Raw genomic sequence first — 8,402 nt, 5'->3', positions numbered from 1 at the left:
ATGAGAAGTTTGGATGGTTCTTCCAATTTGGGTTATAGGTATTCGAATAGGGGCTTCCTTGAGCATAGTTTACTTGCTCTGCTTGGATTCCAGTCAAGAGTTGACATTCCGCAGGAGTGTGGCCTTGGATTCCACAGACCTCGCAATTCTGAGTTATAGCAACCACGGCGGCTGGAGGTGATACGTTTAAACTTTCAATTTTCTGGACCAAAGCATCCACTTTTGCATTGACGTGATCAAGGTTACTTATCTCGTACATGCCAGTTTTCGGTTGAGGTTTTTCCACATTCGTTCGTTCGGTTCCCCACTGATAGTGGTTTTGGGCCATGCTCTCGATAAGCTGGTAAGCATCAGCGTAAGGTTTGTTCATTAGTGCACCACCTGCAGCGGCGTCTATTGTTAACCTTGTATTGTATAAGAGACCATTATAAAATGTGTGAATTACTAACCAGTCTTCCAAACCATGGTGGGGGCAAAGTCTCATCATGTCTTTGTATCTTTCCCATGCTTCGAAAAGAGACTCGTTGTCTTTCTGTTTAAATCCGTTTATCTGGGCTCTTAACATAGCCGTTTTGCTTGGCGGAAAATATCGGGCAAGAAAAACTTTCTTCAACTCGTTCCATGTGGTGACTGAGTTGGAAGGGAGAGATTGAAGCCATCTTCTAGCGCTATCTCTTAATGAGAAAGGAAAAAGACGAAGTCGAATTGCCTCTGAAGTGACACCATTAGCTTTAACAGTATCAGCGTATTGAACAAATACGGATAAATGAAGGTTTGGATCTTCGGTAAGATTTCCAGAGAATTGGTTCTGTTGCACAGCCTGCAACAACGAAGGTTTAAGTTCAAAGTTGTTTGCTTCGATTGCGGGCGGAGCAATACTTGAATGCGGTTCATCTTGCGATGGAGCGGCGTAATCTCTAAGAGCACGAGCTGGTTCTGCCATCTCGGTTAAAGAAGGAAAAATGTTTTTGAAATCTGGAAGGTTTATAGGAGGGAGATTGTTTTCAGCACGATATTCCCGAATTCGTCGTAAGACTCGGAGATATAGTTCGATATCGTTGATTCGTAAATAGAGCGGTTCGCCTTGAGAGCGAGTGCGTGGCATACAAATCAACGAAAGAAAGAAAATAGAAGAAAAAGAAACCTTAGTCTCTACAACGTAACGGAAGAGTTACGATATCGATTGAATAAAAGTCCCCGGCAACGGCGCCAAAAACTTGATCGCTCGACTGGGTGAGTCGAGAATGGGATACAAACTGCAAGTGCACAGTTCTATCGCGTAGTTTTAAAAGATATCGATCCCACAGGGACTTATGAATCGATATACCGTTATCTAAGGTTACTACGTAAATCTAAGGTGAAAATGTTCGATTGTTTGGGGAAAAACTAAGAGCTAAACTAATATCTAGATTAAATATTAATAAAACGGATATCGGTATGTAGTTCGTCAAAACTAGGGAATCAAGTCTTTGTCGGTTTCTTGGTTTTAAAATGAATCGTTTCGGTTAACTTCATTGGTTAAAGGTTCTATCTCAAACTCTCGCTCTGTTGAATAAACCATGATTTTATATTAATGTTGCTGTCACTTATAATTAAGTCAAAAACCATATTTTGAAAACAATAAAGTTGCAGAAACTCCTTTTAAGAAAATACTGACCGTTTTAAACACCCTTATCTCAAATTCTCGCTCTGTTGACTTAGGTTATATAATTAAATCCAAATGCTTAACTCTCGTCCTCACATCCAATCTTTAAAAATACTTTTTGGAAAAGGTCAGAATTTAATTAACTCTAAAACTTGCTCTCGCCCTGATCTAGAATTAATGCCTAACTTACACTGTCCAGTTAAAATCTCAAACTCTCGCTCTATTGATTTTAACTTCTTTATGTCTTTTACTTTTGTAAAAAATCTTGTTATTAAACCTGTAAGTTGAAACCGTAAAAAGATTGATTTTGATTTTAAGTTTAAATAGACCGACTCAGTCTTGATCCCTTATTCTGCTTACTTTACATACCGATACCTAGGCAAATTAGCCAGACATGCTAAATAAATAAGAATTTATATCATGCATAAACAGACTCATTCCAGGCAGGCAATATGAATAAGCAATAGAATAAAACATTAAAAATTAAATAACAATTAAAGAACCTGAATGCGTAATACAATGGTCTTGAACACTCCACCACAAGCCGGTAGGATTTGTTCTTGGATTCTTCAATTAGACAGTAAATTAAATCAAGGAAATAAAACTGGAATATAACGTAAGGTTAAATCCGGTATAAAGTTGCACAATAGTTTCCGGTGTAGAAACTATTATGCGAAAAATATCTAAAAGCTAAAACTGGAAAGGTAAATTTGCAAGGGAAAAAGAATGTAAAGCTTGCAAAAGAAATAAATAAAATAAGCAATGCTAAGTTGCTGGAAAGGAAGAAAAATAAGCAAAGGCGTGAAAAGAAAATTTGGCAGAGCTTCGGCAAACTGAGCGTGCAAAAACTGAGACTTTTTTAGGTTTGTGAGATGGCTATTTATAATAGCCTTGGTAACTGCATTCCGTTTCCCACGAGTCTTCAGCATGGCTAAATACACGGCGTGGGCATAGGACACGAACTCTCTCAACGTTCTTCTTCAATTCTTCTGAGAGCGTGACTTGCGCCAAAAAGCTAGTGGAATGGTGTGACGCTCGTCACAGGGATGCTTCTAGTGTGACGCTCGTCACAACCCTTGTGACGCCCGTCACAGGCACAACGTGCGCTTTCTTTTGGGCTGGGCTTGGTCTTTGATATTTGTTTCCTTTTTACTCCTTTCTACACCTCCTTTTCTTCCCTTTTTCACTTTTGTTTCAAAATGGGTACCTGATGTAAATAGAAAAGAAATACTGCATAATATCTGATAAAATGGGATAAATTAAAGTAAATGATAATATAATCTAATTGAATTAAGTCTTCAAATGTGATATAATTTCATGTTATCACACTGAAGGTTTGGCATTATTACGGGATAAAAGACCTCCGCTGACTCCCCTCAACAGGACATCCTAATAGCAAGTTCCTAGTCTCGGGGTCCTCGGATTGATCAGCGAGAATGCACCCACCAGAGCTAACATAATCACGTCTCGGAGGAGAGGCCTTGACTGAGTTCTCGAGAAATGGTCACCAGAGTCGATGATTTCTAGAGGAACATCTGCCGTTATGGAACACCCATAGGACAAAATATATCCAAAAGAAACCTCGTCTGGATGTGGGTCTTCATGAACGACTTAACGTAGCAACACGCCACGCAAGCCTCATGACTATCCACTCTAAAACCTGTGTGTACACTCAAGCCTGGGTAATGGGCTTATCTCTCATAGAACACCCCATCCCAACAAACAAACAAACCAACAGCAGAGCCAACAGATACAGCAATGATATGTACACAATGCAATGAAGCAGGTAAATGCTGAAAAATAAATAACTGTACAAAAGAATAAACACCCAATAAACAAACAACCTACAAAAGCTAGGAGGGACTCGCTCAGGGAAACCAGGGTCCCCAGCAGAGTCGCCAGCTGTCGCAACCTGCAAAAAAAACAACCGCCAAAAAAAGAAGGACAAAAGAGTCGCCACCGTGCGTTATTTATCCCAAAGGAGGGAAAGGAAACGCTCGAAGTAAACTTGGAAAAAGGAAAGGAAAAGACAAGGTCTCGCAACCAAATCTTGGGTTCGGGAGTCGATTATGCGAAGGGAAGGTATTAGCACCCCTACGCATCCGTAGTACTCTACGGGATCCATTTTTGTTGTTCTTGTCTAAGGGTGTGGGTTTATCTAATGTACTATTTACTAAAAGGGGGGTCAAAAGAAAATGACTCGCACGGATGTCGCATCCACTGCATACGTATCTCATCTGAATATGAGAATCAGAGTCTTCGTAGCTCGGCTAGCTATAGGTTAAAGAGGAGTGTGCTCGCTAAGACATCGCGTCTTATACCTACGTATCTGATCGGGAATGAGAATCAGAGCAAGCCGTAGTTCGGCTACCTACGGGTTAAGGGTTGTGTTTTTTAGATGAACGACGTTACTATGCAATCTACCGGATGCTCGACCTTTGGAGACTTACTCGTCTGTAGTAGAAGGAGTTAAGTTGTTCTTAGGAGAAGAAAAATCAATGAGTTTGTTTGTGTTTTAGGAATGCTCATGCAAAAAAGGAAGTCCTAGACGAAGGAACAGTGCTACCTTAATTGACATGCAAACGAGAGACTATACGAAGCCTAGAAATCCTATGGGGAGACGATCACACCATACAAAACAAACATGTATAAAGTAAAATGCCACCAAGGGGGCTCAAACATACATGGGTAGGGCTTTAGTCAAGAGGGGTCATATCAACCTCGACAAACAAGCCATGGAAGGGTAATCAAACGGGCTCTTAACCACTGACATTGAACGTCAGGGTGAGCGGATCAATAGGGTAATGCGGATAAGACCTCATAGCTCTTAACCCTGGACAGGGTGAGCTCATGACAAAAAGTGGGGATTCAGAAAGGTGGAACCCTCTCCACTGACCGACTGGACAAAAGATCTTGGGCTTTTGCTCTGAAGCATCGACACGTAGTGTGAGCTTAAAGAACGACACACTGAATAACGGGGGATTGATTACTAATCCCTTTTATCCGTCAATTGCCTCTTTAGGGAGGTCTTTAGCACTGATGCCTCTTCTTGGAGGTCTTTGGGCACAAAAGTAAACAAACAAAAGAAAACATTGCCTCCTATTGAGGTCTTCTAGCTAAGAAAGCGGTAAAATGCGGGAAAGATAAAGGATCAAGAGATCTACCACACGGATAAAGATCCGAAGTAATAACAACTAAAGAAATAAGAAACCCAGAGATCTCTCGAGCTGGCACCATCAAAGAAAGCAAGTCAATACAGGTAATAGGAATAAATCTCCAAATGGTATCCCACAAATAAAGTGGAATGCCAAGCAAGCTATCCTTTCAGGAGTCATGTGAGCCCTCACAAAAAACTCAACAAACAGGTTAGAGTGACAAGATGGGGTGCAATCAAGAGTTGCCCCAAATCAAAATGTAACCACATGAATCATGCCATTAAAATTCACAAAAAAGAGCTCACAAAAAGCAACCAAGTGTAGGAGGCCTAAACCTCTGGTCAAACACATGCATCAAAAGGGTATCAAAATTCAAAGTCAGGGGGCAATGATCCACACATCAAGACATGACATACATACTAAAACATGTGCCCACATGCAAAACCTAAGGATACCCACTCTTCCAAATTCACCCATAATACCTCATACATTCAAAAATTTCAGGTTGAAAGTATAAAGTAGTGGAAATAGGGCATACCTGATTGGGGAGGATCGATTGAAATTAAATTGCACCGTTGGCTTTGCAAAACAATCTTAGGGTTTATATGAGAGGGAATTGGTTCTTTGCAGATGAGTTCCCTTCAGTCTCTGGAGGTTGCTCTGAATTAGTTAGAATTTCTCTAGGGTTTTGTTCCAAGGAAACTTCAGAGTGTTTTCAGCTTTCACCAATTCTCCCTTTTCTTCTTTTTTTTCCTTTACTGAAATTTCAGGATTTATAACTTGATTTTCGTGGCTTTGTGGGCTCAAATGAGAGAGGTCCAAGTCCGAGATTTTTCTGTTATATTTTATTTATTTATTTATTCGTTTTATTTTTCATTTTTTTTTGTTTTTTTTGTTTTTTTTTGTTTTTTTTTAATTTTCAAAACGCGTGGGCTTCGCCTAGCGAGCATGACAGTTCAAGAAATTCCTCTGAGCGTAGGTGATTCTGGTGGCTTTTCTTGGGACTCGCTAGGCGACCCATTCTGCTCGCCTAGCGAGCATGACAGCTCATGAACAAACTTTTGCTCCTTCAAGATTAACGTTTTGACTGATGAATAGACCCCATTTGAACATGTTGGAAGTATCTCAAGCCATTCCCTTGTGTTGACTGATCACCCAGATAGGACCCACAAAGTGTCTTGGATGATATTCAAGCTTCTTGGATCTAATTCCGATTGACATGATGAAATGCAATATGAAATGTTAAATGACCTAAAAATGAATGCATGAGTGAGGGGGGCAAATTTTGAGGTATTACAGCTGCCCCTATTCAATCAACTGGAGACCCGAAAAGAAGATAGCAGCGGCTTTCGCACTTTCGAGGTATCAAGGGATTGAATACAATAAAAGCCCGAAAATTTGCACTAAAGTGAAGTGAAGTAACAATGCCTGTCAGAATCGGCAAAGAGGTGGTCTTGAAAGAAGAATCCGTCTGGTACGGTGAGAGTCAGTTTGAATACCGAAAAAGAATGTTAACCTAGATACCAAAATAAATGGTAACACAGAAATAACCACGGCCTAAATGCCGCTCATCAGTCTGAATACTGGAAATGACTTCGATCTGGACATCGGAAGATATGAGATTATTAATATCGGTCTGAACACCGAGAGGCTGGCCTGAATGCCACAAGTTGCGTTGACCTGAATGTCGGAAACTTCTTCGATCTGAACATCGTAAAACTGGCCTGAAAGCCACTTCGATCTGAATATCGGAAAATTGCCATGAATGCCACTTCGATCTGAATATCGGAAAATTGGCATGAATGCCACAAGTTGCATCGACCTGAACGTCGGAAACTTCTTCGATCTGAACATCGGAAAACTGGCCTGAACGCCACTTCGGTATGAATACCGGAAACTGGCCTGAATGCCACTTCGGTATGAATACCGGAAAATTGGCCTGAATGCCACAAGTTGCATCGACCTGAATGTCGAAAACTTCTTCGATCTGAACATCGGAAAACTGGCTTGAATGCCGCAAGTTGCATCGACCTGAATGTCGAAAACTTCTTCGATCTGAACATCGGAAAATTGGCCTGAATGCCACTTCAGTCTGAATACCGGAAACTGGCATGAATGCCACAAGTTGCGTTGACATGAACGTCGGAAACTTCTTCGATCTGAACATCGGAAAATTGGCCTGAATGCCACTTCGGTCTGAATACCGGAAAAACTTCATGCCTGTCAGCATCGGCAGAAATAGGGAAAGATGATAGAGGCGGCGCATGGGCCAACGACACTTGCTGGGGATAATAAAGGTAAGTCATGAACAATCTTCAGTCTGAGTACTGGAAACAACTTCTGGCTTATCACTTGGGATACCGAGAATGTTTTATGCTTACATGCGTATGTTTGAATTTTTCAATGGCGTAATGCTCCATGAAAATGGAAATGCTACGCGATTTGGAAGGATGCAATGCAATATGATTCTACATGCAGGGATGCGAAATGCAGGGTAGAATGCCAAGCCGAGGCAAGGGAATCTGCTGGGGAAATGATCACCATCTTCTGGACCTGACAAGGCTGTTGGAGATGCACAGCGCAAAGAACTCTGTGGGGAAATGACCCGCCACACGGTGTTCTAGCAATGACGAAATACCGAGACTCTGACTGGGGAGAGAACGACACTAAAAATCTGCTGTTGGGGAAAGCGATAGTGGTTCTGGCAACCATAATCTGCGAGAGAGACGACTTAGCAGGGGAAGAAAACACCAATACGGTACCGAGATTCTGCTTCAAGGAAAGAGACCATGGATCTGGCGTCGAGATCATCGATCTGGCATCGAACCCTAAGGAGCAGCCGCTTCTGTTGTTAAGATACAGTCTGGCACTGTCAACTCCGCCGGGGATATATAGTCTGGCACTGTCAACTCTACTGGGGAGTGTATATTCTGAAACAACCGCTTGGGGGAGGTACAACAGTGAGAGCTTGCTGGGGATCGAAGAATCCAATGCTCTGATCAACTCTGCAGGGATAAGATGGTTCCTCAACAAAGAAATATGGAGGATTTGCTAGGAAGAAAGAGGGGGGACTCATGCTGTTTCTTCCCATGTCAAGAGAAGGCCCTCTGTAAGGAGAAAAGAGGTACGTCCAACTGTTAACCAACACCAGGTGGCTCATATAGCACCTGCTTTCAGGGAAGTTCAACAACAACCACAACAACAACATCGTCAACAACAACAGGCTTACCAACCTCGCAACAATAACAACACCAACACCAACAACTACGAGAGGAAGAGGGTGACTTTTGATCCGATTCTGATGACGTATGCTGAACTTTATCCTTCCTTAATTAATAGGTAGCTAATAACTCCCCGTGATCCTCCTGCTGTACCAGCCAATCCTCAGTGGTGGTACAAGTATGAACTTCACTATGTGTATCATTCTGGTGCGCCCGGACATGATGTGGAGAATTGCTTTCCATTAAAGACCAAGGTGCAAGACCTTGTGAGGAGTGGGATACTGTTCTTTGAGGACGTAGGCCCAAATGTGAAGAAGAACCCATTGCCCGAGCATGGGAAAACAGCTGTTAATATGGTTCAGGGGTGCCCTGGCAAGTACA

General features: G+C 41.8%; 1 pseudogene; it reads left to right on the top strand.

Moving 5' to 3' along the window:
- Positions 1 to 458: 458 nt before the first annotated feature.
- LOC127109214 (uncharacterized) lies at positions 459 to 558 on the top strand (annotated as a pseudogene).
- The last annotated feature ends 7,844 nt before the right edge of the window (positions 559 to 8,402 follow it).

Source organism: Lathyrus oleraceus, chromosome 7 (genome assembly GCF_024323335.1).
Source record: "Lathyrus oleraceus cultivar Zhongwan6 chromosome 7, CAAS_Psat_ZW6_1.0, whole genome shotgun sequence".
NCBI lineage: Eukaryota > Viridiplantae > Streptophyta > Magnoliopsida > Fabales > Fabaceae > Lathyrus > Lathyrus oleraceus.
Note: the sequence above shows the minus strand (reverse complement) of the source record. Positions and strands in the feature narration are given on the sequence as shown.